Source organism: Dromiciops gliroides, chromosome 1 (genome assembly GCF_019393635.1).
Source record: "Dromiciops gliroides isolate mDroGli1 chromosome 1, mDroGli1.pri, whole genome shotgun sequence".
Classification (NCBI taxonomy): domain Eukaryota; kingdom Metazoa; phylum Chordata; class Mammalia; order Microbiotheria; family Microbiotheriidae; genus Dromiciops; species Dromiciops gliroides.
The window spans coordinates 719,100,735-719,128,036 of record NC_057861.1 but is presented as its reverse complement, the minus strand read 5'-3'; the positions used below and the strand labels follow the sequence as shown (position 1 = coordinate 719,128,036).

Sequence of the window (27,302 nt, the reverse complement as noted above, 5' to 3'; positions counted from 1 at the left end):
TAGAGCAGTGAGGATAAAAGTAGAAGAGATCCACTGGAAAATACAAAAACAGATTGGATCAAGGGCAGATAAAAAGGCATTAACCTTGGATGACAAAAAGGGCCCCCTCTTCATTAGAGATTGAACTAAAGGAAAAAAAAAATATGGTGAGAAGATGAAGTCAGGAGGTTTTGAATGATGAAGAGGCAAGAATAGGAAGCTTTTGGTGAATAATCCCATTTTTATAGTAAAATATGAGGAAACATTTTATCTACACTCTGAGTCATTAGTTCACACAATATCAGTTGAGAGGTTTAGAGGCTAGAATGCTAAGGGAAGTGTGGAAAGAGTGAAGAGAGAAGAGTTGAAAAGCCACTGAAAAGCCATTGTGAGAACTAATTAGTGAGGAGTGAGGATCACTGCTGTATCACTGCAGTTTAGAACAGATACCAGGAAGTTGTAGTGGACTTAGCATGTTTATGTTATTTCCTCAATTCCTATTCATCAACACGTGAGTAGAGTGGCTGATGGGAATAATTCAGGATGGGCATTTAAGAAAGCATAACTGTCAACAGAAGGGCAGATCGAGGAACTTGAAAACAATGGATAGCAGAGTATAAAGACCAAGAGTATTTAATAGGAAAATGGCCTTTGGTTAGGGGATATTTATATTTTATTTCAGTTTCCCTAAGATAATGCAGTCCATATTTCTTCATTCTGGGACAGGTTAAGTGACCTGTCCAGGGTCATACAAATAATAAGGAGGCAAGGCAGGATTTGAATGCAAGTCTTCTTGAATACAGGTCCAATATTCTTTCTACTACTACACTAAATATCTGTTTCTATCTCATGTCCCTGTGCTCCCAGGGGTTTTCTAGGATCCCAGTGTTATCTGATTTTTTAAAATGAAGCTTATGTTTTGATTTGTAAATTTGTCATTTCCATTTTCTTCTTTTCTTCTTCTTTTTCACCATTTTACCTTTTCCTTTCCTCCATTCTTGAAGAATCTGTCTTGCCTTACAAAAGCTTTCTTGTTCAGGGCGCTAGGGTGAGGACTTTCTCCTACAAAGTGATGATTTTCAATGAATTCATTTTCCCAATTTCATTCACTCTGACTCTTACAAATTTTGGGAAGAGAAGGTGATCAGCTAAGAACGAAAAGATGGTAACCATAAAAAATGTAAAAGGGATGATAAATTAACAGATTCATTGGACCATTCAAAATTTCTCTGTGTTTTGAATGTCTACAATGTGCTTACCATCATTGGAAATGAAGTGTATATTTGCATAATATGTGGGTAGTAACCCTAACTTGGCTATCAACCCAGGAGGGTGCTAACCAAGTCATTTCCTAGGTACCAAGTTAAAAACTACCTTACTAATTCCTGCCTATCCAGATCCCAATTTTGTACAGTTGTTGTTTCCAGACACACAACTCAATGGCCAGAAAAAAAAAATCACACAACGCACTTGTAGGCTGCCCATTGACAAGGTTGCTAAGTAACTTAAAGGTTATGAATAGAAATGAGCACTTTTCAATTCAGCATTTTGTTTCCCTTTGAAATAAATTTTTAAAAGTTAGCTTTTGAATGTACAATCTTTGAAGGGGAATGAAGGAAGAGGAGGAAGAATCTTTAAAACCTTTGATATACTACTGGGTGCTGTCTTAACAATGAACTTTTTAGTCTAAAGATTGAGACTCTAGAAGTACATATCTTGGATTCACACAGAGCAAGCAAGGTTATATATAAGTCCCTTAAAAAACAAACAAATAAAACCTGACTAACATACTATCAAGAATAAATAGCAATTCTGTGAAAAAACAAAACCTCAGCCCTTACTGTACATTCCCCTCCTCCCCAACATCCTTTATCAGGAATATATTTATAAATAACACAAGACCCAAAGTTGAAATGTGTAGGAGGGAAGAGATATGAGCCAGGAGCTTCTGGTGTTTTTCACCTATTATCTCTGAACACTAGAGTACAGAGGCCTTTGGTGATCTCTCCTCTCATTTTTATATATGGAAGAAAAACTCAATGATTATTATGCAATGATAAGCAGAAGATTTCTCAAACTACCCACAAGGCACCTGAGAAATCTCAGTGCCACAGTGACAGATTTAGCTTAACAGGTATCTCTCAAATGCTGATACATTCATGTCCCCAGTTGCCAAGTAGATGGGCTGACCTGAGAAATATACCAAGACTGAATGCAGAAGGGTGGTCAGCTTCCCAAATGTGGGAAGTTTTCAAAGGAGCATCCTTCTAAAAAACACATAAACCCATGTTCAAGGAATTAGCCCTCAGAGGCCTTTTGGTCTAATCAGTGCTTAGGTTTGCTGGTGATTGCAGAAGCTCACATTAAATTTAATCAGGGATGTTGTTCTAGCATGTGGGTGGTGAGTGCACTGATTAATTCATTTATATTCTTGGAATGAGATCCGTTCTCCCAGATGGATTGCTACGGTTTGGCCATTCAGCAGACTACTTTGGGGTGTTGTTAAATGGTGTCTTTGTTGCTAGTCTCTGAGTCAAGATAGGAACTGTGCCCATTGCTGTTTCATGGATTAGCTCATGAAAAGAATAGAAACCAGGAAATGGAGAGCCATTCCAATTCCCCTTGGCAATGGTTCCAAATATTTAATATCTCATCCTCATCCTTTCCCTAGAATACACACTCAAATCTATGTGACAGGCAAAAATGAAATAAGGACATTCTTAGTGCTAGAACTTTTTCAGGGGAATCCAAACAAAGTACCAATTATACCCAATTCTACACACTAGTGAATCCCATTGGAATCAGAGCATTTTAAATTACTGAGATATCATTGTCTAGTTCCCACCTCTCCTGGACCCACTCGGTGAATGAGAAAATTTATGTTTAGAACAATTATAGAGGATCATACACTATCACACATTTGAAGCCAGAAGGGATCTAAAGGGCCTTCAAGTTGACCCCCTTCATTTTACAAAAAAGAAAAAGGAAGCCTTTCCAAAGATCACAAAATGGCAAAGTCAAAATTTGAGCCCCGGCCCTTGGATACCAAAGCCTTTACCCTGTTCATTATAACAAGATCTCATAAAATCAGAAATCTAGAATTTCTATGAATCTTATTGTCCTCCTAGTCTCATCACCTTGTGGTATCCATGAGGAAACTGAGACGCAGGGAAGTGAAGTCAATTAACTAGGGTTACACAGGTTTCAAGTGTTTGAGGTAGATTTTGAACCCAGGTCCTCTGACTCTAGAATCAAGCATCTTCCCCTTGTTCCATCCTGCTATGATCCCAGAACCAGCATTAGAATGCTTTCCTCTGGATTAAGAGGCCCAAGAAGGGTTATATTTTTGTTGTTGTTGTTGTTGTTGTTTGTTTTTGTTTTTGGTGAGGGTTAAGTGACTTGCCCAGGGTCACACAGCTAGTAAGTGTTAAGTGTCTGAGGCCAGATTTGAACTCAGGTCCTCCTGAATCCAGGGCCAGTGCTCTATCCACCCAAGAAGGGTTATATTACAGACTGTATCACCTGCCCTCCCTGGTATTCAGAGGCCGTGTTCATTCAAAAGGCATTCTGTTTTCTGGTGATCTTGTTTTTCTATTTCATATTTGGTTTTAAGAATAGGAAATACTTTTCAAGGTTTATGAGGCTCCCTTTTTCTTTCTCTATGTTGACATCTTTCTTCTAAAATCATGAACTCTATACTGTGGGGCCTGTAAATGCAAGTTTCTAGAGCCTTTCTTTGTAGTTTTTAGGCACTGTGATAAGTGGGAAGATCTGTGCAATGGAAAGAATGGCTAATTTGATATTATAGGATCTGGAGGGAGAATCTGATGTCTGCTACTTGCTATCTGTGAGACCTTAGAGAGTCAGCTGGTGGTGCATTGGATAGAGCACTGGGCTTGGGTTCAAGAAGATCTAAATTTGGGGGCAGCGAAGTGGCACAGTGGATAAAGCACCGGCCCTGGATTCAGGAGTACCTGAGTTCAAATCCTACCTCAGACATTTGATACTTACTGACTGTGTGACCCTGGGCAAGTCACTTAACCGCCATAGCCCCACAAAAAAAAAAATCTAAATTTAAAACCAGTCTCAGACACTCATTAGTTAGTGTGATCCTGGGCAAGTCATATAACCTCCAAATACCTCAATTTCCTTAACTGTAAAATTATGATAATAATATCAGCTACGTAACAAATGAGATGTGTGTAAAAAGCATGTCTGCCCCACTTGGCACAGGATGGGAACTACATAATTACTAATTCTGTTCCATTCCCTTAGCTAATTCACTTTCTCCCTCTGAACCTCATTTCCTTGGTTTATAACACGAGGGATCTGGGCTAAGTGATTATTCCTTTATAACTTTCAATATGTTGTTACACTAACATTCTCCTTTGTTATGCCAGAAGAATAAGATATCCTCCAAAAACTAAAGAAGAGCTGGTAATTGAAGAACTCTAGAGAGGACAAAATAATCTATTGTCTAAGAGAAGAAAGAGAGGTGCTCTTTGGCTTCTGGAGGGGTGTGTGTGTGTGTGTGTGTGTGTGTGTGTGTGTGTGTGTGTGTGTGTGTGTGAGACCTTTAACATGAAAATTTGGGGATTTTTAATCCCTATGATGCCCCCAGTAGGTGCCACAGAATTTATCACATAATTATATCACTTTTCCCCCACCCCATTATAATAAGTTTTGTAGTTCTAGGAAAACTATAAAAATTTACTAGTCAGAGATGACTGAAGGCAATTAGCCTCTTTCCATGACATTTGAAGATTGATTAAAGGAAGTAGAAGAAGACTTCCTAGAGAAGATTCAGAGGTACCATGTAACTTATGTCAAGTAAGTGAAGGAAATGCCATGGGGTTGAGAAGATCAGATTTGCTGTTACTGGCCAGAGAAGGAAGAATTAGGGGAAAAGAGTAGAGTTTGAGGGGGCAGCTAGGTGGCACAGTGGATAAAGCACCGGCCTTGGATTCAGGAAGACCTGAGTTCAAATTTTGCCTCAGACACTAGATGCTTGACGCTTACTAGCTGTGTGACCCGGGGCAAGTCACTTAATCCCCATTGCCCTATTGCCCTGAAAAAAAATAAATAAATAAAAAAGAGTAGAGCTTGTGAAGAGGCAAAAACAAACATTGCATATGAGACAATTACTAAACAATTAGAATTATTCAAAACAATGAGAGCCATTCAAAAATAGAAAGATTTGTTTCAGAAAGTCATAAATACCTCGTCATTGCAAGTCTTCAAGCAAAGGCTGGATGACTCCTCTTTGGGGCGGTCATAGTGAGGATATTTTTCCATGTAATGGTGGCACTGAGGTCTATTCCAGCCCTAATTCTGTGATTCTGTGGCTATGTCTAACAGTTCTTTTTAAAATTCTCTTCTTATTCTTCAAGGACAGCTCAAGGGGCTCATCACCCTATTAGACATGCTACCAAACATTTTTACCCTCTGGGATTTCTTTGGTAGGGGAATTTGTGATCTTCATTGATCAAGGGATCTCGAGACTGACAAAATGATAGGTGCTTGAAGGAAGATATTACTACATCTAGGACAAGTGGATAGCACATAGTATAATCTTAGTTAATAAAAAGGAATGATTCATTTAAATACTCTAAAAAGTGAGGCTACAATAATCATCACATTTTCCAAATAAAGTCCACCATCTTTCTTCTTGATTATGTATCTTTGTTGCAAAGTTTGCTTTAAAAAAATCATAAGGGAGAGAAAGGTAGAAGGGAGAGAAAATAAATGTTTTTTAATTGAAAACAATTTTTAAAAACAAACATTAAAAATTAATATAGAAACATTGCATTATACTCTCATTTCTCCAACTGAGTTTAGTATCTAGAGGTCAGACCTGAGTTCACATCTTGCCAGGAACACACACACAGACTAGATATGTGATCATGGACAAGTCACTCAAGCTCACATTGCCCTAGTCAACTTTTGAAGATGACAGTTTGCAGAGTAGTGACTGATCCACAATGATAAAGGGAATTTCCATACTGTGCATTTGCTCTGTTAGAGAAATCAAATGTTTAGCCCAACCAAACCAGGGCACACACCTAAAGACACATTATTTCACCTGTGGTCTGTGAGCTTTTACTTTTATTTTTAATTAGTTGGATTTCAAAACCCTCTGTGTAATATTTTATGCATTTAAAATTATTCTAAGAAGGGATGAATAGGCTTCATTAGATGTCAAAGGGGTCCATGACCCAGAATCTCTGATCACCACAGAAATATGATTTTTTTAAAGGCAAAATTATAACTGAATAGACTCTACCTGATAGACTCTCCCTTGTTTTAAGAAATAGCTCTACACTACTTCTCTGGGGGGAAAGGATGCTTGAAAGAAAAATTAAGGAAAGAAGGAAAGAAAAGAGGGATGGAAGAAGGAAGGAAGGAAGGAAGGAAGGAAGGAAGGAAGGAAGGAAGGAAGGAAGGAAGGAAGGAAGGAAGGAAGGAAGGAAGGAAGGAAGGAAGGAAGGAAGGAAGGAAGGAACGATGGAAGGATGGATGGATAAAACAAAAAACATAAAACAAAAAAGAGCTGCATCGGGAGCAGCTAGGCTAAGACTAGTCTGGGGAACAGGATTGGAACATAAACTTTTTGACCTTTGCCAGATCGTCCTCTGTCTTAGTGTTGCAATTTTCTTGTCTATTAAAAGGGGCATAACAGTGTTTGCCTTACTTACCTCATAGGATTGTGATATAAAAATCCTTTTCACATTTTCCAGTCCTTTTATACATGTAAGGTCTTATTATCAGAATACCAAAAAATTGATTTTAAAATGATTTTTAAAAATATGAATCAACTTCATCATACAAAAATAAGTTTTTATATTTCACATATGCATATAAGCATGTATACATATATACACACATACACACATATAGGAGCAGCCAATTTGACATTCATCCGTTTTGGAAGCTTTCACATTTTCTCAGGTGTCTTAAAGTCACAAATTGCAGAATCTCAGAAATGAAAAATATATAGGAACAGAGAAACATAGAATCAGAGCTTGAAAGGACCTTCAACATCATCCAGTCCAACCCTTTCATTTTAGAGATGAGGACACAAGTCCCAGACAGTTTAAGTGACTTACCCAGAATCAGACAGCTAGTCAATTTCTAAGGTAGGATTAAAATCCAGGTCTTCCTGACTCCACACTCTACCCATTATACCACATAGCCTCTTCTCAAAGGTCATGTAGGAAATCTCATAACTGAACTGGAGACTCCTTTGCAACCTCTCCAAAAAGTGGTTCTTTAGACCCCACTGGAATCTCCATTGAAAGGACACCCACTTACCTTGTCCATTCAGCTTTGGGATAGTTCTGATTGTTAGGGTGTGTGTGTGTGTGTGTGTGTGTGTGTGTGTGTGTGTGTGTGTGTGTGTGTATTTGTGATTGTGGGCATTTGTGTGTTTTCCTTTCCCATAATAGGTAAAAGACAGTGTAGGATAGTGGAGAGAGTAGCAGCTTTGGAGACCACATAAAATGGGTTCTTATTCTCCTATTAACTTATTAGCTAAGCACCAGACCCTGGGTTAGTGTCTTCCACTCTCTGTGTCCCAAGCATCTCTCTAGAATTATAAATCAGAGAGGTCAGAAAACTGAATTGGTAAGCAGAGTTTCTTTTGCAAAGTTTTCTATATCAGTGAAATCACAGGACCAGTACCTAGCTCTAACCTAGTATAACAATAAAATGGAATGAATAGGAAGCAGCTAGGGGACACAGTGGATAAAGCATTGGCCTTGGATTCAGGAGGACCTGAGTTCAAATACGACCTCAGACACTTGACACTTACTAGTTGTGAGACCCTGGGCAAGTCACTTAACCCCAATTGCCTCACCAAAAAAAAAAATGGGATGAACAGCAAAAATAAAATAATTAAAACTGTACACTGAAATTTTAATGAACATGTTTGAACCCAAAGAAGAGACATTAGAAGATATTACCTCATACTTCTTTGCAAAGGTAGAGGACTGTGGATGTGGAATACTGAATATAGTATCAGGTTTTATTGATTTTTAAAATCTACTGTGTTCTTCTTACAGCATATTTTTAGCCAGTCCTCAGTTATCAATGGGTAAATCCTTTTATTTCTAATTGTTTTATGCTACAAAGAGTAGAATTATAAATATTTGGGGATTTGGGGGCCTTTGTTTCTGTCTTCAACTTCCTTCAGGCATATGTCTAGCAGTGGGATCACTAAGCTAAGGAACATGGATAGTTGAGTCATTTGCCTTACCTTATTTCAAATGGAAATCAAGAACATTTAGTCCACATCATAATCATAATAATAACTGGACATATTCAGAAGAATGATGAAACAGGCTATCATTAGGAGATTAGAAGCTATCTCCTTATAGGTGATGGTTTAAAAGGAAATGGAAATGAAAATGATGAATCTTAGCATGATAAGGCTCAGTGGGCTATTAGAGTTGCCTTCAAATGTTTGGAAGTTCTATTTATTTATTTAGAAGTCTCTTTAGATTTATCCTCTGTCATTCCAGAAAGTAAACCTAGCAACAACAGATGCCAATTTCAGCTCAGTGTAAAGATGAGAATTCTATTAATTAGTACTATCTGAAAACTGAATGGTTTGTCTGGTAAGGTCATGAGTTCTACAACATTAAATGTTTTCAGGCAGAGGCTAGATGATCACTTGTCAGTGACACTGGAAACAAGTTTCATGCTTCAGGTGAGTATTGGATATGTTGCCTTTGAGATTACTGGTCATTATAGGATCCTTATAATGAATAATTATTAACTCTGGGGCTCAGATCCTACCTTTTCCATAAAACCTTCCACGACCACTCCAGCATTAAATGATGGTTTCTCCTTCTAAGTTCCCATCGTGGTTATTGCCCATATCATTAATTTGGCAATTAATTGCATATTTCCTTGTGACATCAATTGCTTTCTTTAACTGTTACTTTTATCTTTTAGTTCCATTTCTGTGTTTTAATTGGTTTTGATTTGCGTCTTTTTTTCCTACTTCTTCATAATCACTTAAAACAGTTAGAACAGAGCTTTGTAAATAGGAAGAGCTCTGTATTTATCTTTTGACTCTTGGTAGTGGTTTTTATCCCAACTTGGGAAACAAAAAAATTTCAGTTTAATTTTCCAGATCTTTAATTGTAGCAAGATACTGTAGATTAAAAGAGTTTCTTTAAGGAACCTAGTAAACAGGATGGTATAGAAAAACAGTTGCTTAATTAAAAGTTAGATGAACCTCAGTTTAATCCTGGTCTGTCACTTATTATCTGTGTAAACATGGGCAGGTGCCTTACCTGTTCTGGGATGCAGTTCCTTACCTGTAAAATGAGTAGATTAGACTAGATGACATCAAAAGCCCATTCCATCTCTAAATATAGGATCGTAAGACCCCAAATTGAGTGAGGCAATGGGTAGCAAGATTTATTCAATAACTAAAAAGAATTTTTGGCTTTTTAATCCCTTCAAAACGTGGTTCCAAACTCCTGTTCCAACTTTGTTGCACATTATATAGTATTCCCTTTTCCATAGTCTAAAGTTCAGTCAAACTGGACTTCTTGGAGTTACTCACACACAACATACCACTTCTACCACTGAGCCATTGTGTTAGCTATGCCCCATACCAGGAATAAACTCCCTCCTCATCACTGCCTTTTATAATCGCTCATTTCTTCCAAAATTCCTCAAGAACCTTATATTTCATGAAGTCTTTCCAATTCCCCTTCCAAAAATAAATGCATAAATTAATTAAGGAACAAACAAATGAATTTATCTGGGGTAAATTTTGAAATATTTACATATGTTCATTAGCTTTCACATTATGCCCCTTTAGGGCAGGCATTGTTTCCTTTTGGTTATTTTGCATGCCCAGTGCCTAGCTGTGCCTGGCACATCATAGGTACTAAATACATATTTCTTAATTGACTAATTATACAAATGAGAGGCAACAGAAGTATACAAAGATTCAAGTGCCATTTAAACAGTACCAGCTCTGATAGCCACTTATGCTATTTGATTTTGAACAAATTGTTTTCGTTCTTGGCACCTGTTTCCTTATTTTTAAAATGAGAGTCTTGAACTAGATCAGAGAGAGATCGAGAGCTAGAGCCAGAGCAAGAGGTGGGGGGTGGGAGGGAGGGAGGGAAAGAGACAGAGACAGTGAGAGAGACAGAGACAGAGTGAATTGGAAGGAATCTTTAGAGGTCAGTGAATCCAACCCTTTAATTCTGTGGATGAGAAGGCTAAGACTTAGGGATGTTAATTGATTTGCCCAGAGTGACATAGATAGTAAATGTCTGAGATGGAATTCCAACTCAGGTCTTTCCCATTCCAGTACTTTATTCTCTATACCAGGCTGGCTATTACAGTCTCTGAAGCCACTTTTAGTTCTTCCATACTAACATTCCATGATTGTAAAACTATAAAAATAGGTACAGTCGATTTGCATTTGGACTTGTTCTTTGGTGTCAGGGGACCCACCTTTATCAATGAAAAATCATTCTTCTTCGGAGTGATGAATCAGGACCAAGGCTAAGGCTCTAATTGTGACTCTGTTATATTCCTACCTCTGCCTATTTTGGGTCAACAGTAGAAACATGTTTCTAGCAACTTATCAGAAAGGACATCATGGGGAAAAAAATGCTTCCTGCTTTGGTTTGTAAATATTAAGAGAGTGTGTGATAAAGTAAAATCCAGCCATCAACTTCTGCATTGTCCCATCTATTCCTCTGTTTTGGATATTTTCTCCTGAATGGAGGCAATTGGAAGAAAAAAAAAACTGAAAGGGCTAGAATATGCCAGCAGGCTCAGTCTGAATGTTGTAAAATATTCTCTGCCTCCCATCCCCGCTTCCAGCTCCCAATAGTCTAGTTTCTACCCCCTTCCCCTTGCCAATGAGCGCAGCTGGATGGGATTGTACACCTTTCAAGAGCTTTGTTATGAATATTTGTATAGGAAGCAGTTATACTCATAATTATTCATCTTCCCTCCCTGAGCCCCAACCCAGTCTCTCCTGTTGGTAGTATTCTCTTTAAAGCTAGCATAGACACTTCCTACTTCCCTCCTCTCTTTGGCTTTTCCCTTTCTCACTTGGCAAATATCGATCTCCCTCCAGTGTAGGTAAGATGCACCTCCATGGTTCATTTCTTCTGGCTTCCTTGTTGTGGGAGACTCAGTGAGTTCAGCACAAGGCTACTTATTGAATTTATCTGTCAATTTCTCCTGCCTTGCATGGCTGACTAACACCAGAGAATCAGTACAATACTGGAGGCTCATGGGATAATGACTAAAAAAAATCAACAGAAAATTGTAAATCAGATATTTTGTTTTTGAAAGTTAATCCCTTCAGAACAAACTTTTTAAAGAGATGCTTATAGTTGTCACTGTCCAAAACCATAAACCTACCCAATGGCTCAAATTAAGAAGTGTTATAATTTAATTAACAAATAAGAGCTAGCATTTACCTAATGATTTAATGTTTACAAAGTATTTTATATAAGTTCTCTCATTTGATCTTCACAATCCTGTAAGGGAGATAGTATTATCATCCCCTTTTCTCAGTTGAGGAAAATGAGCTTGAAAGTGTTTGTATCTTGCCCAGGATCACATAGCTAATAAGTGTTTCTGGCAGGAAACATGTCTTCCTTTCTCCAACCCTAACACTCAGTCCAATGCAGCACCAAGCTGCCTCTAATAATCATTTATATACTGCTTTAAATTTTTAAAGACACTTTTAATTTTTTAAAAACACTTTACATTAATTATCTCAACTGAGATGGAAAATAATCCTGAGAAGCAGACACAATGTATGGTTTTATGTCTGTTTTATAGGTGTGAAGACTGAGGTTCAGAGAAGTTAGTGATCTTCCCATTGTCATATGGCCAGTTAGTGAGTATGGGTAGGTAAGTAGGAGAATAGTAGATGGAAATTGACCTAGCTCTCTCCTTATTGGCAACACAGAATACTTTCTGATATACCATTTTGTTACTAATTGAAATCAGTATTAAGACTCAGGAAAATAAAGAAGTACAAGTTTGGTTGGGTGCTCCCACTTCTCCTATATGTTCCCTTTTCCCTCTTCTACAACAACCTTTCCTGCATACACAGAATCATATCCCTGCTTGTAGGAAAAAATCAGAGAAAGTCATTCATACTAGTATATAGAGACAAGGATTGCTGAACATAAAGAGTCAATTTGCACCTTGATTTACACATTTATTGCCCTATGACCCTAGGTAAGTCATTTAAGAGCTTTGAGCTTCAATTTTCTGGTTTATAAAATGGTCATAATATTCTGTGTCACCCTTTACTTCCTGGGATTACTGTGAAGAGTAGATGAAGTAATATATAGAAAATCCTTCATTCAACATTATATAAATGTATTATCTAGGAGTTTCTCTTACCCATCTGTGAATATCCCTTCTTCCCTTTAGCCACTCTGGTTTTAAGTTCTCTGTAAACCATTATCCTCAACAAACCATAGCTCATAAACCCTCACCCCAGCCTGATGTCTTTACTTTTGCTAGTCAGATGACACACAATTCACAACAAACACATTTACTAAAATAGTAATGTAATAAAATAACAAGACATTCTCCTTACCTTCAACTTATTTTCCAACAAATAAGCACACACTTAGTGGGAAAGTGAATTAGGAACCATGTGTAAGAATACATGTGTGAACCACACAGGAAATGTCAGGTGGCCAAGATCTATACCCATGTGAATGGGTATACAAACACATGGAACACATGTCTGTAGTATATCCTCTGAACTCCCTTCCAGCTCTCGATTTTTGAATCTAAGATCCTTTATATGGAGATCCAGTTCATAGCACCCATCCTATAAAGTGGTCATTGTCTTCTAGATAGACCTGCTCCCCTCTAAATTGGCATAGCCTCTCCCTACTATGAATAAGGTGTCGTGTCTTCTCTTCAATTGATCTTTAGTAAAGTAGCTGTTTTCAGAACTACTTTAAGCACTGTCCATGAGGGATGCTATAACTAGGAAGACTCTACTTTGCCAGGAAGGCCAAATGTCTCTTCACCAGTTTTTCACAGTCGTCACCATTATTCACTTGGGAGTAGTCTATTTAATAAGAAGGACTATAAGTCTTCCAGCCTATTTTGCCTTTTATTTATCTCTTACAGTTTATTTTATTATGTTTATCCCAAAGTATTATTCCAAGATCATTTATAGACTAACTGTGCTGCCCAGTGTTTTCTATTATTCACAGTTTACGTCATCAGCAAATTTGACAAGCAAGACTTCTCCTTTATCTTTATGCAAGTCCCTGACAAAATTATTAATCAGCATAGGATGAACCAAAGATCCCTTGGTCATTCCACTATAGACTCCCTTCCAAATTTATATCAAACAATGAATGATATACTTTGAGTCTGGCTATCTAAGTAGTTTTCAATCTACTTATTTGTACCACTATCTAGCACACATACCTCCATCTTTAACCAAGAATAGCATGAGAGATTTTGTTGTGTGTTCCTATAATCTAGGAAAATTATAACTATATCATTGTTCTAATCATGCAGCTAGCTCCAAAGTAGATTTCAATATTTGTTCCTGCTAAATTTGTGGAGTTCAGTGTTTGTTTTGGGGCTCCAAACCTATTATTCAGAGTGTGTCAGAGTGGATAGAGCACCTGCCCTGAAGTTGGGAGGACCTGAATTCAAATCTGGCCCCAGACACTTACTAGTTATGTGATCCTAGGCAATTCATTTTAATCCCAAATGCATCCAAAAGAAAAAAAAAAACATATTATTCAATAAGATAGAAAACTCTCAGTGTGTAATGTCCGTCAATCAATACAAATCAGCAATTTGTCTGCCCCTTATTATCAGAGTGCTATGTGGAGCACTAAGTACTTATAGCTAGTGTCAGAAGGAGGACCTGAAAACAGACCTTATTGAACAGACCTGGTCCTCTGCAAAGTACTTGAAGACTAATTTTCAATACTTCATGTAGAGTCTCAGCCAATACCTAAATACATATTCTGAAAGAAATTAGACCACACTTCAGACCACATCAGGCCACACTTTTAATCTAAAGGCATTTTGGTGATTTAAAAAAATTGCCTTCATAATCAGATTTGAATGACTTTTTTTTAACGAGTTACACATTGGGCTTTCAATTTGCAACAATAAAGTATACTGAATGCATTTGATGACTAAAGCAGCAAGTTTAAATTGTATATCCTGCTCATTCTGATGCCCACTAAAGAGTTGTGTAGTATGACCATGGGCAAGCCACTTGACTACTTAGTCCCTCTGTTTGTAAATGAGGCCTTCCCACAGGTTAGACTCTAAAGAATAAATTGAGCTTCCATTGATGTATATATACATGGATAGAACAAGGCAAAATTCTCCTCTCTGGATATTCCTGATATATATCCTTGATACATATCTTGATATACAGCCTGACATATATCCTGATTTATATCCCGATCTTTATTCCTGGATATAGCCTTATATTGGATAAGGCTCTTATAAGAATAAAATCAGCAGATAAAGATGAAAAGTCTTTGTATGTTGTTTTTTGTTTGTTTCAGTAATGATGTACCTACTGCTGATCAATTTGTGTTTGTATGTGTGTGTGTGTGTGTGTGTTTTACTGTGTTGAAATGTGTGCTTGTGTTTAATGTTTTAAATATGTGCTTGTATTTAGTTTCAGGTCTAGCCTAGTTTTTTTTTGTTGCTATTTGGTATTTCAGTTGTCTCTGTCTCTTTTTGTGTTTTGTTTTTTGTTCTGTTTTGTTTTGTTGTTTTGTTGTTTTCCTTTTTGTTTTGTAGGGCAATGGGGGTTAAGTGACTTGCCCAGGGTCACACAGCTTGTAAGTGTCAGGTGTCTGAGGTTGGATTTGAACTCAGGTACTCCTGAATCCAGGGCCAGTGCTTTATCCACTGTGCCACCTAGCTGCCCCTTGTCTCTGTTTCTTTGTGACCTCATTCGAATATTGGTAAAGATAATGGCGTATTTTGCCATTTCCTTCTTCTGCTCATTTTACAGATGAGGAAACTGGGGCAAATAGGGTTAAGTGACTTGGCCAGAGTCACACAACTAAGGAAGCTTCTAAGGCCATATTTGAACTGATGGAGATTAGTCTTCCTGACTCCAGGCCCAGAGCTCTATCACTGCACCACTTAGCTGCCCTAGTTTTGTTACTTTTAGTCAAAAGTCATTGTGTGGAATTATTTATTTCGGTAACTGATGGTAACAACCGATAATAGTTTGAAGAAAATATGAAGGATTGAGACAGCAAACCTGCCTCTATGGTCTCTTCTGACGCTTGTGTTTTCCTCCAGGTGATCTCAAGCAGCCATAAAAGAGTTGGGGCCTGGCAGGGTTAGCCATTTCCATATAGAGTAAGGGAAACATCATGGCAATATTGTGAACATGCTACAGAAAAATGACAAACTGAGCATGTTGGCAAGACACTCCTGTTGGACTTGCATTCTTTTTGTCTTCTGAAAGGTTGTCATTGCCTTCTGTGGTTGACCTTCTCTTCCTTATTTCCGTTCTCACTACCCCCATTCTTCCTGTCTGCCAGGTTTATAATGCTGACATTTCCTCTGACTCCTCCACAACATCTCTCTTATCTGACCCTGTCTTTCAATTCACATAGCTACTGCCTTAATTTAGGCCCTTATCACTTCTCACCAAGACTATGGCAACAGCTTCCTAATTGGTCTCTCTGCCTCAGTTCTTTCACTACAACAGTCCATTCTTCAAAAAGCTGCTAAAGTGTTTTTCTTCAACAAAGATCCAACCATGTCACACCTACACTCTAGCAATCCTCTACTGCCTCTAGAATAAAATATAAACTCATGTTTAACTTTTAAGGCCTTTTATGACCTCACCCCAGCATGCCTATTATTGTTTCCTCATAGGACTTTAGTCCTTCTGCCACATCGGACAATACAAGCAATACTCTTCCTCTTACTCACATAGGATCCTCCATTTGCTTTCATTATGTCTTTGCACTGTCTCCCATGCCTGTAATGCTCTTCCTCATTTTTGCCTCATGGGATCCCTCTCTTCGTCTTTCAATACATAACTCAATTACTTTCAACAGTTAGGTGGTGCAGTGGATAGAGCACTGGCTCTGATGTTGGGAGGATCTGAGTTTAAATCTCACATCAGACACTATTACCTGTGTGACCCTGGGCAAATCACTTACCTCCAATTGCCTTAAACATATAGGGCAATCTCTAGTTATCCTGATATATATCTTGCCACTGGACATATCTTCTGTGTACTTTGCATTTATTAGTATTTATTACATATATATATGCATATATACATACATATACAAATATGTGTGCACCTTCTATATGTGCCTATATATGTGTACATATATACTTATACACACATATGCATGTGCATGCATGACTTGAGATTTAATCTTCATGGGAAGAGAAAAGAAGGCAATAAGTATTTGGACAGGTTTTACTGTGTGGCAGGCATTGTTTTAAGTACTTCGTAAATATTGTCATTTCATGGAGAACTTGCAGAATGGAAACTCCCTCTGCCTGTTTAAGATGAGCAACTTCACTAAATTATATTCTTTGAGAGCTGTCTAGAGTACTGAAAGGTTATATAATTTGCCTGTGTATTATAGAATAGTTGATCCAGAGCTGAAAAATACTTTAGAGGCTACTTACCTTACTATAACACCCCTTATTTTGCAAATAAGGAAACTAAGGCATGAGGAGATTGTATGCTAAAACTCAGGCAGAAAATGAGAGCTAAGAGCCTCTTAACTTCCAAGCCTTCCTGACTCCATTTAGTATGGCCATCAGTACACTGTGCCATGATATCTTTCTGCTACTGAGTATATAGAGTCTATTTCTCCATGACGTTGCAATGTGAAGCCAGGCAAGTTCAATTCCAGCTCCTGCTAACCTGTTCTAAAAGCTCCAAGTTCACCAATGAGTCTAAGTTCATGCCTTGACAGGCAGAGGCTGGAATTATTTCAGAAGTAACATATGCAAGGTTCTTTTTTTGGAATCCCCAGGGCTAGGCAGGGTACAATGGCATGCACCACTCTCTGATTCTTGGAGTGACAGTGGATGTGTTCCAGAGGTGGCACCTCTTAGTTCTGTGAGTTAACAGCTGAGATTTTTTGATGCATTTTCCATACTTCTGACAGCCATCAAAATGCTGACGGAAATGAAAGAGAAAGACAGAATTTGCAAAGTTTGCAATGACCTAATGAGCAAAGTTAGAGAAGTCATTCACTTCTGGTGACTTTGCAGATTTCAGACCTACAGCTTTTTTATCATTTCTAATGATCCTGGTAATGCATCATTCAGACTTGTCATGAATTTTATCTATTTTGTCTTAAAGGTCCTTTTTTCTATTATTAACACATGTCTCATACTTAGCATTTTGTTCAGCCCACAACACTATAGACTCCCTTTGGCTCTTACTCTTCTTCTTTTCAGATCACTTGCATCCATCCTTTTTAGGCCACTCTCCCAAATATCTGTTCAATTTTCTGACAATAGCAATGCTTCCTATTTCTGAATGAACCCACTATGATTAACTCCACTTCTAGCTATCTAACTATCATTTAAAAGAATCCTATGGCAGCCAAGAAATCTGATGCAAACTTAGACCCTATTAAGAGAGGCAGAGTGTCCAGTAATAAAGTAATATGATATAGTCCTACAGCATTCTTGACTAATCAAATCACATCTAAGGGATTTTATTTTCAGTTTTGGCTGATATTTTAGGAGGTGTTTCTTGGTCTAGGGGATAGACATCCAATGGAGTCCAAGAATTCCAAAAAGTCTGCCTCTGATACATATTTGGTAGATGACCCTGAGTAAAGAACTTATTGGTTATTATTAAATAATAAATTAAATAAAAATAGTTATTAAACAACAAGTTCTTAAAACACCAACCAAATCTATGAAACTACAAGTTGTAGAAAAATGTGGACCTTTATTGGTAGAATACATTGCTCATTGTGAGCTCCCTTCACTGATGATATTACAGGTCCAGTCCCCTATCCTTAGTGTATTCATAAGTTTGTTGAAGATTTAGGGGAGGAGAAACAATCAATAAACATTTATTAAGCACCTGTGCTATGTGCTAGGGATACAACAAAAAGGCAAAAGATAGTCCCTATCTTCAAAGACCTTACAGTATAATGATGGTGAAGGGAATCAAATGTATGACAAATGAGTTTCTTGTGAAGGAAATTAGGCTATCTAATGTGGATAAGAGAAGACTTTGGGTAAGAGTGAGAAAGGCAGGACTAATGGCTTTCCTTAAGTATTTCAAGGGCTAAGGGGGGATTGTCCTTGTTTTTCTTGGACCCAGAAGACAGAACTAGAAACAATGGACAAAAAATGCATGGGGGCAATTTTAGGTTTCACGTCTCCTTATGAGGCAGCATGGTGAATGGTGTAGCAGACTTGCAATTTGAAAGACTTGGGTTCAAGTCCCAACTCAGATGTTAAAATCTGTATGCTCATGGATGTAGCACTTTAACTCTCTCTGTCTCTATTTTCTCACCTATAAAAGGAGGAGAGGGAAGTTGGAGGCTAAGGTACCTTCTAGCCAATTGTCTGATGGTTTAACAACCAGATTGGGACAGGCAGAGTTTCTGGGTAATTGATAGTCATTTTTTTAAATTAGGCTAGCAAATAATAAATTGACGGTCAGTAATCTCTCTAAGTATCTAAAGACCAAACTCTGGACATCCCTGAATACTTAAATACCTTTGGAAAATAGAGATAGTCCTAGAGGTGAAAATCAACCCTGTTTGGTGAACAATTAATGAGCGGGTAGATATATTAATGAGGATGTAGGCTAAAACTCTTCAGCTCTTCCTGCTGAGAACATGACTGAGAACATGACTTAATCATTAGATTCAGCTACCTTCAGCAATCTGGAAAAATGAATCCATCTCTACCCAGACCACTCTGGCTGGTTTTCTCCTACATGAGTTGGGTCACCCTGACATCTAATAGAGGATCTTCAAGGACACAGACTTGCTTTCTGGTGTGAAGAATCCACCTAGATTAGATTCTGGTTGTAAGGTCTTTAAGTTGGGTGGGGTAAGACTACAGAGCATGTACCTTGAGAATTTGGATAATCTCATCTATGTACTTCAGAGACCAACTGACCTGCAAGGGCTGGTCTGTGAGGGAAGAAATAGAGGGGTAAAAAAATCCTAATTTAAATATAATCGGTTATTAATACAAGCAAAAAATAACATTTTCTCCCAGTACAACAAATGTTAAAATTTAATCTGCATCAATAACACTTTCTGCATTGCTTTTTAAAATCTAAACAATCAACAAAATGATAAATCACGACTTTATTTGTAGCATTTGCCTATTTCCAAGTTATATAGTCTCACCTTGAAAACTTAGCAGCAATGAAAACATAACAGACTCCCCTTGCTTCTTGCTTTAAATTTGTAATCTTCATTTGGAAATCGTCAGACTAAATGATGACTCGTCAGCATATTGTAAAAGGAATTCTCATTCAGGAATCAGTTGAGGTCCATCCCATAACTGCAGCAGTACCTGTAGCGATACAAATTTCCCACAAGACAAAGATATGGGGCTGGGGATTGTATTAGTCTCTTCTGGATCTAGGTGGTGCATTGGGTAAAGAGCTGGGCCCAGAGTCAGGAAGACCTGAGTTCAAACCAGAGTTCAGACACTTACTAGCTCTATGGGCAAGTTACTTAACCTGTTTAACTCAGTGTCCTCATCTGTAAAATGAACTGGAGAAGGTAATGACAAACATTCCAGTATCTTTGCCAAGAAAACCCCAAATGGGGTCATAAAGAGTTAGATGAGACTGAAGCTGTGAAACAATAACAAACTGATGCTTGACAAATGAATACTAGTCCCCCTAGATGTTAGCTTTTAGCCTGGTTGGTCTTTGTCCATATACAACCCTTTTCTATTTATTTTTTCATTGTCTAGTGTTATAATACTTTATAGTTAACTTTTATGAGTTATATCACTTTTCTCCTTATCCCAGTACTATCTTTCTTATAATGAAAATAAAAGCCAAATAAAAGCCATTTGACACTGAGTTGGAAAGTGGCACCTTGGTCTCTGCATTTCCTTACTTGTGCTTCCTATTCTATTGATTTTTAAATATGCATGTGTATAGTTTTGTTCCAATTTCTCCACCTTATAAATTCTTTTCACCAAACATAGATCTCTTCCCCCTTTTTGGTGACTAATATAGTTGATTATTTTTTATCCTTTCGGACATCTTAATATTTTACCCCTTTGATAGAGGCTACCCATTAATATACACTGACAAAATTAGAACATATATGTGTGTGTGTGTGTGTATATATATATATATATACACACACATATATAAGTACTCGAAATTTGTTTTGCCTCAAAAATCTATCTTTGGGGATGTTAGTGCATTTATTATTTCAGGAGCTAACATTATATATTTTAAATGTTAAAGGGATGAAAATTTTTTCATAGGGTCATAGATATAGGCTTGGAATGGATTTTAGAGGCCACTTAGTCCAAACCCTTCATGTCATGGGGGGCAGGGAAGATAGATTGCCTTGTCAAAGGTCACAAAGATAGTAAAGTAAAAGAACCAGATTTGAACCTTAGGCTTCTGAGTCCAAAACCTTCCACCCTTTTCAGTGCATCATGTTCATCCAGTCTTTTGCTGGAGCTTCTCATATCTTATGATACTTATTAGGTTAGTTCTCTGGAGCCAAAAGAAGGACTTAGATGGGAGATTACTCCTAATAAAAAGTCAACTACGTTTGCCATTCAATCAACTGGCCGGTTGTCTTATGTTAACCACCTACTATGTGCCAGGCACTACACTTGGCAGTGTGTGTGGGGGTGTCTAAGTACACAGAATGAAAGTAGCCCTACTCATTATTAGTTTATAATCGAATGGGGAGAAAAAATTATATGTAATTATATCCAGAACAAATAAAAAGTGGCTAAATACAAATATGTACAAAGTAGTTAAAAATGAGGCAGTCTGGGATACAAATAAAGCTATTTGGTTAATATAGTTTAATTCTATATCAAAACACTCATTACCATGTCATATTTCTCTTTGAGGAACATAACTAAAACCCATTTTTTTTTTTCCTACTCAACTACCCATTTCTCCTTAAGAATTTTCTCTCTACCTGACCTGGAAGCTGCCTATTAAGTTCAGTTCCCCACGTCCTGCTATGTGCAAATTCAACTGCCAGAAGGAAAACATAAAAAATAAAAAAATAAAAAAGATAAGGCCACATTAACATACTGCTGGAAGAAAGGATAAAGAGCCCTCCAAAACAGGAAAAGGGTAAGATCATGATAGATTGCTATTTGAAGATCAGATAGAAAGGATGAGGATACAATGAGGAAGGGCGTAGGAAGAAATTATAATAATGACCTTTGGCTGAGAGGAGAAAAAAACACCTCTGAGACCAAAAGAAAAAAAAAATAAACATCCATTCTTTATGTAATTTGTTGACCTCAGTTAAAGGGTAAAACCTATAAGTGTGATAGAGATAAATTTTGTGCTTTTTAAGGAGACTATAAGTACATAGAGTTTATATAAAGTGTTGGATTTTTTGTTGTTTTTCAAACTATTTCATATTGTGACTTTCACAAGGTCCATGATACAATTTCTGGGAAATTTACTCATAATACCAGCATGTTTATTAATAAAAGAATGGTCATACAGCTCTCTCTCTTTCTCTTAGACCAAAGACAATCATGATGACAGGCTCATGACATATGTCCATTGGAAAAGGGATGTTCCTGAGGGTGATAATCAACTCTGATGTTAACAATTAATGAGATATGGACTTTACAAAGAGAAATGAGCTCACTCCAATGAGGTTAGAGTGACATTGTGTCACTCTTGGATAGAGACTATCCATATACCCAGACCACCCCCGACTTTGGGCAATCTAGACAAAAGGATCTATCTCCAACCAAGCTTGATTGAAGGGAATTCACCTTAATCTAGATTCTGCGTAAGGTTGAGTGGGTTCAGATAGAGGAGAAGGTTAACTCATCTTTCAGAGATTGAAAACCTTAAAATAAGGATAATAGATAAAGGGGAAAATCTGAATCTCCCCAAATCCTTGATTATTAATAATCACTTTTCTCAATATTCATTAATGATTTACTGGAATTCTCATAAGGCCTCTGGGAAGAAACCAGGGAAAGTCTTACATCTATTGATCAGATGAGGAAACTGAGACCCAGAGAAGATGAGACTTGCTTACAATCAATCATTTGACAAGAATATATTACTTGTCTACCATAAAACAAACACTATATGCCAATTTGTATATCTACTTATCAATACCACCTGGGACCACTTAAGTCAGTCTCCTAATTCATTATTCTTACCCTGACCATGACTATTTAAATGTGCCATAAAAGTAGTTGACTTGGTAAATTGAAAACATTCATTCTATAAAAAAAATATTCTTAGCAGCCTACACATACACTGTTGATAGAAGTTTAGATTGGTCTAATTATCCTGGAAGACAAAAGCAAATTATACTAGAAAAAGTCATTAAAGTGTTTATGGGTAACTTTGGGTAGTAGCAAATAATTTGAAACAAAGCGGGTCCCAATTGATTGAAGAAAGTCTGAAAAAATTATGGTATGTACATGTAATATAATATTATTGTGTAATAAGGAATGGTGAGAATGAAGATTCAGAGAAACACGAAGAGATTTGTATAAATTGAGCAGAAAAAAATAATCAGAAAGAAGATATTCACAATTACTATAACAATTCAAAGGGAAAGAATCCTAAAAGACCCTGAGTAATTGTAAAAACCAATATTGATAGGGGCAGCTAGGTAGCGCAGTGGAAAAAGCACCGGCCCTGGATTCAGGAGGACCTGAGTTCAAATTCGGCCTCAGACACTTGACACTTATTTTCTGTGTGACCCTGAGCAAGTCACTTAACCCTAATTGCCTCACCAAAAAAAAGAAAAAAAAACAATATTGGTTCTAGAAAATTCTGAAGTAAACCTCCCCTCAATAGAGAGGCAAAGGGTTAAGGAATACATTCTTAGACAGCAACTAACCCTGCTCATTTTTATCCATGATTTTTCTTTATAAGAAAGTAGGGTTAAATTTTCCTTGCACTTGAGGTGAGTGAGGAAGAGAGTTATTATTCAGAAATGACTACAATTGGGTAGGCAAATGGCTAGAACACTGAATCTAGATTCAGGGAGACTTGAGCTCAAATCCAGCTTCAGGTACTTACTAGCTGTGTAACCCTGAACAACTCCCTTAATTTCTGCCTTCCTCAGCTTCCTTATCTGTTAAATGAAAATTATAACATCCACCTCCCACGGTTGTTGTGAAGATAAAATGAGACAATATTGGTAGGGTGCTTTATTATTATTAGACATCAATAACAACTTTTTAAAGGGAAAAAGGAAAATATTATAAACCACAATTTAAATAATAACATTTATTATTTAAAGTGAAATGATCTGTTTATTGATAACTATTGAAAAGATTGGTGCTTCATATAAATTATATCTTTTGAGGCTAAAACCAACCCTATGATGCAGGTAGTACAGCTACTTTCTGTACAGTATAGAAGACAAAACTGAGAAACAAGTTAAGTAAAGTGTTAGTGGCCACAGAACAAGAAAAGGATGTAGGGGTTAAATCAAAGTCTCTTTACACTCCATGTTCAAGATCCTTCCCACACTGCTGCCACGCTTCTTTCCATGTTCCTACTGAAGTGAGTATTACCTTCAATTTATCAGTCAAAAAATATTCCATTCAGCTCCAACTATATATAGATACACAAAGCAACATAAATCATGTTGTCTTCCCTGAAGAATTTTTATTATCTTATGTTGGGTGAACTCAACAACTTCTCTATATCTTTGTCTCAGAATTGCTGTGAATTGTCTAATAACTTTCCCACAGTCACAAAGAGAGTAGGAGTCTCAAGATGGACTTGAATCCTGACCTCCGAATCTCTAGCAACTGTACTATTTTGCCTCTTGTCACATTAATATATAAATCAAGATAGAGTTAGATATCTCTCATATATATGTGAATGTACATGAGACTTAACTGCTCAGTGAGCTAGTCAATTTTTCAATATTTTAAAAGTTACTGAAAAGCACCTTAATCTTAGTTCTCCTAACAGGAGATAATAAACTTCTTGAGAAAAGGAACCATGAGATATATTGCTTTCTATGTTCATGCATATGAGGTACTGATTTATTTGTTAATTGATTAATTATAAATGTATAATTAAATATACTGGAACTATTACCTATTGTATATTATATACAGAAATGTACATATGTGTATATATGCATATATAGGTATTTATGCATACATAAAAAGTTACCTATTATATATTGTGTAATTTAAGATTCTAAATGTGGGTTCTAATCTGTTCCCCCAGTTTTGGGGAAAACTGACTAAAATCACTGATAAAACGAGTTTAGGTTTTTAAAGGGTTTATTGAAAGATAGAAAGAGAAAGATTGAGAACAGAATTCCAACAGCCTGGCATTCCTATCTTTCCTCAAATTTCCTGTGAAGTCCTCTGCGGCCACCACCACTATCAAGTCAGGAACCCAAAAGAGACAGACCTTTCCGCGCAGGCCCTCCTTCCTCCTTCCTGTCCCCTCCCGGAAAATGGGAGGCTCCTCAAGTTGATTGGCTGGTAGCCTTGGTGGACAGTACCCATGCTCAAATGTTACTTCCTGACACCAAGGAAAAGCCGCATGGCCCCGACCTCTGAGGCATTCTCCTCATGGTGGAGCTTTCCTATAGTAAGTCTCCAGTAAGTGGCATCATTCCAATCATTACAATATTTACTTTAAATCAAAATAAGGACAGAAAAACAAAAATCAGAGGCAGCTGTGCAGAAAGAAAGGCACCACTACACACACTTAAAGGCAGGCTCATTGCCTGGAGTTTATCATTAGTGCCATAGGACCTAGAGAAAATATTAGATGTTGGAAATCCATGCACTGACTTAACTACACATAATTAAAGAGTTCTGAATCTACTAAAATTTTGAATGGGACCTAATTTGAAAGATGTGCTAGTTGACCCAAATGGTTTTTATTTGCTACAATTACTGTTGATAAATATGCTTAAATGGCATTACTACTGCTTATTACTCTATCACATGGTAATTTTGTTACTGACACATATTTAAATTATTGATGTGAAAACACTTAGGGAAGTGTAGGGAAGATCTACGTACCTTACAATATTCCATCTTTCCTTTCTCTTTTGAGAGTTCTGGGGGGTTTTTATTCACTATGATATGAAAATATTAGCCAACACAGGTAGTGCTAAAGTCTGGTGGGCCAACAAAGCTCCTTCTTCCATTTCCTAAGTAAAGGAAGAAAGAAATAGGAAACATGACTTGGACACTAAGAGAAACATTAATTTCGAATAATTCAGTCTCATTAATCAAATGTCATTTGTGTATAGACAAACAGTCTCTAATGCTGGAAAACCATGTTCTGCAGTGGTTAAGGAGCCAGGTTTGGCCTAGAAGCTGAGAACACCTGGGTTCAAATCCCACCTTGGACTTATTTTGACTGTTTGACTCTAGGGAAGTTACTTAGACTCTCCATGTTTCAGGCAATTCTTCAACACTTTAAGTTGCAAACAATGTTGGTAGAAGGACTTTCTATTCTGTGAATTCCCCACACTGATGAATGCACAGCTTGGGAGGCAAATATGCTAAAAAAAAAAAAAAGTCAAAGCATGAGTGCTTCAGTGGGAAAAGGTCATGCTTTCTCAGAATCAGACCTGACCTCAAAAGCATTTTTGGTGGCAGTTTTGTAGGACCAGTGTGACCTACTTCAGCAAGGTTTTAACTTAAGTGTGGATACTAGGGATCAAGTTGATCAAGTAGTTGTTTTTTGAAGTGAATTGAGGTAGGAAAGTGCATTTATGCTTTAGTTAAGAATTGTCAACACACGTTTTCGTATGGCAACCTGGGGATGACTGAAAAACTGGGACAATCGAGTGAGTGTGAAAATGAGTTAAGTTGAGAAAACTAGAGACTTTTATGTAACTCATTATGCTAAATTAATGCAGGGGAGCAGAGTACATTCTACAAAGTAGAAAAACTGTAGACTTGGGTGAGATGAATGGAATTACTTAGGGCATGATGTTCATGCCATGGAGGTTCATCTATTGATACTGGCATTAGGAAAGAGACACCCAACAATAACTAGGAAAGTCCAATAAAATGCAGAATCAATAACCAATTTTTATATAAAACTGCATTGATACACAACCTACTGATGTGTGTGTGTGAATCTGCTGCTATATTCATTGAGCAAAGCCAATATGAGGTATACTACAATTTCAGACAATTTCATATATGTAGAGGGGGCAGTTTTGAAAACAGAAAGAGAAGGTTTCAGAGGGTCCCAGATCCAGAGAATGTAATGGTACTGAAAGAAAATAATTGGTCATCAGTTTTGACAGAACAAGGATCTTTTCTTAAGTGCCTCCTATCACCAGGCCTAAAGTCAGGAAGATCTGAGTTTAAATCCAGCCTCAGACAGTAACTAGCTGTGTAACTTTGGGCAAGTCACTTCACCCTGTTTGTCTCACGTTGTAAAATGAACTGGAGAAGGAAATGACAAACCATTTAAGTATTTTTGCCTAAGGAGCTTTCCTAATCTTAGTCTAATGGAATGGACTATTTATGTGGTAGCTAGACAAACTTCTCTTGTTGACTGAAGGAATTGCATTATAGTAGGAATAAAACTGGATTTGGAATCAGGAGAAAAGGGTATCAATCCCAGCTCTGCTATGTTGGCTAAGCCTCTTTATATCCTTAGAGTTCAATCATCCTATTTTTTTTTTGAGGCGGGGGGGGGGGGGGTGAGGCAATGAAGGTTAAATGACTTGCCCAGGGTCACACAGCTAGTAAGTGTCAAATGTCTGAGGCTGGATTTGAACTGGGGTCCTTCTGAATCCAGGGCCAGTGCTTTATCCACTGAACCACCTAGCTGCCTCCCAATCATCCTATTTATAAAAGGAAGAGGATTACATTATATTATTTCTAAGGTCCCCTTGAAATCCCAAATACCCACTGCCACATGATTCTCAGAAAGTTTCCTAAAATGAACTTGTTCTGTCTCTAAGACTGGGCTTGCCAGACTCTTAGAGAGTATTGACATTGGGACATTAAAATTTCTTCTTTAATTTTTATTGCACTTTTGGAAGATGCAATATTTTATATGAAGTACAACCTCCAGCCTACTATTTATGTGTAGAATTAAATTAGGTTCTTCTGCTTGAGTTACA

At 37.3% G+C, this 27,302-nt stretch overlaps 1 protein-coding gene across 3 annotated transcripts in view; it reads left to right on the top strand.

Moving 5' to 3' along the window:
- Positions 1-27,302, top strand: part of CNTN4 (contactin 4) — a 1,173,040-nt gene that overhangs the window by 222,610 nt on the left and 923,128 nt on the right. Inside the window, exon 3 of one of the 3 annotated variants that reach the window (XM_043978087.1) lies at positions 11,812-11,879. The exons of the other annotated variants lie outside the window; for them this stretch is intronic. The gene's annotated coding sequence lies outside the window, so the exon portion shown is untranslated. The remainder of the gene's footprint in view (positions 1-11,811; positions 11,880-27,302) is intronic. 3 annotated transcript variants of the gene reach the window in all.